A 4,769-nucleotide genomic window follows, 5' to 3' on the forward strand; every position below is an offset into this window, starting at 1 on the left:
TTCTGCACTCTTTTTTGACAGAATTGAAGCTCTCTTGGATTTTTCGGGAATTTCATCATCCTTCATTTTGGAGATGTCCTAGCTTTTTCTCTCTATTTTTTTGGAAGGGTACGTCACAAACTCCTTCATCTCAGAGATGTTCCGATCCTTCTTTTCTCTCAGGGATTATATTGACGGTTATTGGCTCATTGGTTAGGAATCTCTTGATGATAACAGAAATTAAATACCTTTTAGGGATTGTCGAGAGGTCCATCACACTCGTCTTCATCTCGACGGTGATCTGGACTTTCCCTGGAAGGATCCGTCACAAACTCCGTCATCTTGGAGATGATCCAAATCTTCTTTGGCCCCGGGGGTCGACTCGTCTAATTCGCCTTCATCTTGACGACTGTTGAGAGATCCCTTTTGCAGATATTTAATTGCAGCTTAGGTGATTGAGGGGACATGGAGATTGAGTGGATTTTTCTGTATCACCCAGGATATTTCGACTGCTTATTTTCCAAGAATGATCTTTAAAAATATGCCATTGACTGTGATCAATATCAATCACTTCTGGATTTGCAACAACATTGAATTTTCTTTGCTGGCCATATCGCGGATTTATTCTTCATCCTTTTGGTTGGCCAATAGAAAGATTTTGAATTTTGAATCCTTTTTCGTAAAAGCTTTGTCACTTCAGAAGTAATACTGAAGGTATTCTGAGGTACAATTTTATGCGATAAAGATTTTGGAATCAACAACTATTTTTTTTTTATGGCAAATTGGCAAAATATTCTTGGAATCCTTGGTGAAGGAAATCATTTGAGATCTAAATGACACATCCGTGGCTAGATTCTTCTCTCCCTTCCCCAAAGGAGAGACTCAGGCTTGACCCTTACCTGAACGGGTAACAAAAGATACTCCTCTCTTCCCTGAAGAGGAGGTGTTTGCAAAACGAACTTTCGAAGAGAAATAGAGTTTTCGTCAAAACTCCCTATTTCTAGGCTTCTCTTATGGAAAGGGGGCCGCTAACAGAGATTGAAAGGATATCATAGAGGAACGAGTCCATCACACTCTCCCTGGAAAAAGGGTCCTCGACGACGGGGGTGGCCTAACAAAAGACATTTAGGGTTACAAGGAGGACGAGCTTCCGTCAAAACTCTCCCTGGAAAAAGGGTTCCTTGTGTGACAATAAAGATTGTTTTGCAAACTGTTCGTGAATCATGAGTCCCTTCAAACTCTCCCTAGAAAAAGGGGTTCAACAAACGTACAATAAAGACATGCGAAAAAGAATGAGCTCCCTCGAACTCTCCCCGGAAAAAGGGTCCCTCGCAAGAGAAGATGATTGAAATTGGTATTGGGTGACCCAAAAGGGTCGAAATTGGGAATGACATGGGTTTGATGGGGATTCAGCCTAAGAACGACATTGGTTCAATTAAGAACGACATTGGTTCACTAGGAACGACATGGGTTCGATAGGTATTCAGCCTACGAACGACATTGGTTTAATTAAGAACAACATTGGTTCACTGGGAACTACATGGGTTTAATAGGGATTCAGCCTAAGAACGACATTGGTTCAATTTAGAACAACATTGGTTTCGCAGAGGTTCGACCTACGAATTATCAATTCCATAGGAATTCAACTTAAGGATCATAGCTTAAGAAGGAATGATTCCAACTTGTGAGCTTTGAATGGACCAGGTGCTAAACTGGGTTTTTGAGGGAAGATTCGAATCGGAATTCAACTCTTCAAGGAAAACTAGATGAATTGGATTTTGAAAGACAATTCGAGTCGGAACTCTGATCTTCTAGACCAACTCGCAGGATAGTTTGAGTAGAAGTTCAAACTTGTAAAGGAAAGCTAAGCGAATTGGATTTGTAAGAAAATTCAAGTCGGGACTTGGATTTTCTAGACCAATTCTGAATTGGATTTGGAAAAAGATTCGAATCGGAACTCGACTCTTCTAGACCAATTCTAGAATCTAGAGGAAAGAAAATTATACGAATTGGATTTGTAAGAAAATTCAAGTCGGAACTTGGATTTTCTAGACCAATTTTGAATTGGATTTGGAAGAAGATTCGAATCGGAACTCGACTCTTCTAGACCAATTCTAGAATCTAGAGGAAAGAAAATTATACGAATTGGATTTGTAAAAAAATTCAAGTCAGAACTTGGATTTTCTAGACCAATTCTGAATTGGATTTGGAAGAAGATTCGAATCGGAACTCGACTCTTCTAGACCAATTCTAGAATCTAGAGGAAAGAAAATTATACGAATTGGATTTGTAAGAAAATTCAAGTCGGGACTTGGATTTTCTAGACCAATTCTGAATTGGATTTGGAAGAAGATTCGAATCGGAACTCGACTCTTCTAGACCAATTCTAGAATCTAGAGGAAAGAAAATTATACGAATTGGATTTGTAAGAAAATTCAAGTCGGGACTTGGATTTTCTAGACCAATTCTGAATTGGATTTGGAAGAAGATTCGAATCAGAACTCGACTCTTCTAGACCAATTCAAGACATTTAAAGGAAAGAAAAGTTGATAAGTATAAAGATGACATTTGGGACTAGTTCAACTAGTACGAGCATCAGATTTTGGAAGAGTACCAATATGAGCACTGGGTTTTAAAAGGTTACCAGTACGAGCATTGGGTTTTAAAAGGTTACCAGTACGAGCACTGGGTTTTAAAAGATTACCAGTACGAGCACTGGTATTTAAAAGATTACCAGTACGAGCACTGGGTTTTAAAAGATTACCAGTACGGGCACTGGGTTTTAAAAGGTTACCAGTACGAGCGCTGGATTTTGGAAGGTTACCAGTACGAGTACTGGATTTTGAAAGATTACCAGTACGAGCACTGGATTTTTAAAGGATACCAGTTCAAGCACTGGACTTTAAAAGGCTACCAGTACGAGCACTGGATTTTGGAAGGATACCAGCATGAGCACTGGATTTTAAAAAAAAGTACCCGCACGAACGCTGGGCTTTGAAAAAGTCTGACCAGTGAATACTGAATTTAGAGGGTTCGACCAGTAAAAACCAGATTCAGGAAGTTCGACCAATGAATATTGGATTCAGGAAGTTCGACCAGTAAAAACCGGATTTAGGAAGTTCGACCAGTGAATACTGGATTTAGGAAGTTCGACCAATAAAAACTGGATTCAGGAAGTTCGACCAGTGAAAACTGGATTTAAGAAGTTCGACCAGTGAAAACTGGATTTAAGAAGTTCGACCAGCGAAAACTGGATTTAGGAAGTTCGACCAGTGAAAACTGGATTTAGGAGGTTCGACCAGTAAAAACCAGATTTAAGAAGTTCGACCAGTGAAAACTGGATTTAGAAAGTTCGACCAGTAAAAATCGGATTTAGGAAGTTCGACCAGTAAAAACCGGATTTAGGAAGTTTGACTAGTGAAAACTGGATTCAGGAAGTTCGACCAGTGAAAACTGGATTTAAGAAGTTCGACCAGTGAAAACTGGATTTAAGAAGTTCGACCAGCGAAAACTGGATTTAGGAAGTTCGACCAGTGAAAACTGGATTTAGGAAGTTCGACCAGTAAAAACCGGATTTAAGAAGTTCGACCAGTGAAAACTGGATTTAGAAAGTTCGACCAGTAAAAACCGGATTTAGGAAGTTCGACCAGTAAAAACCGGATTTAGGAAGTTTGACCAGTGAAAACTGGATTCAAGAAGTTCGACCAGTGAAAACTGGATTTAAGAAGTTCGACCAGTGAAAACTGGATTTAAGAAGTTCGACCAGCGAAAACTGGATTTAGGAAGTTTGACCAGTGAAAACTGGATTTAGGAAGTTCGACCAGTAGAAACCGGATTTAATAAGTTCGACCAGTGAAAACTGGATTTAGAAAGTTCGCTTCACCCGAAGGTTGACCGGTAAAAATGGTTTTGATAAAAACTCGGCCCGCAGGACAAACTTGAAAAAGGTTGGTGTTTAGAAAGCGCTTGATGATTGTAATGTGAGATTTTCAATCTTTTACCCTCACGCTGACCTAGACAAATGTCGGGGTCTCAGGATTTATCCCTTATCCTGAATGGGTAATCGATGTAAATGCAAATTGATGCAGATGAATGCGAATGAATGTATGCAAATGCACATGAATGTAAATGGGTGCACATGCGCGCACAAGTGCGTGAAATGAGAGATTTGTTTATCCTGCCTGCATACAGAAAGTTTTGAAGATAAAATGAAAATTTTAAAAATGCCCAGTGTAACTGGGAAAGAAGAATTTGAACAAAAGGATAAATGATTGATGTTTAAGGAGCGCTCTCTGAAGGTGACACGACAATTGGCTTTTGATTGATTCAGAAGAGACTCTGAAGAGGTCATTCCTCATAAAAGAACATTTTGCCGAGGAGAATAAAAAAAAATGGCACCGAGCTTGCGAGAAAAACTGACAACTTTATTGATGTATTGAAGGAAAGGTAACAAATAGAGGAAAGATAGACGAGATTACATCATCCCTTTGAAATAATAAAAGCAAGATGAGAAATTAGGAAAGTGCTAGTGTTATCAATTTTTTGAATGATTGGGGAGAAACATGATCAGGATGAATGGTCCTCCTTTTCATCTCCAACGAGAATATTCTTGTCAATGACGTCTTGGATAATATTTTTAAGGACAAAATAATGCTCGGTATCGTGACCCATTGCCCGATGAAATTTGCAGAACTGATCTTTAAACCTTCCCATGGTCACAGGAGGATTTGCTATCTTGGGGAGTCTAACCTTCCCTTTGGCTATCATGTATTCCAAAACTTGCTCCAGTG

The sequence above is a fragment of the Nuphar pumila genome, chromosome 8, assembly GCF_984573655.1.
Source record: "Nuphar pumila chromosome 8, dmNupPumi1.hap1.1, whole genome shotgun sequence".
NCBI classification, from domain to species: domain Eukaryota; kingdom Viridiplantae; phylum Streptophyta; class Magnoliopsida; order Nymphaeales; family Nymphaeaceae; genus Nuphar; species Nuphar pumila.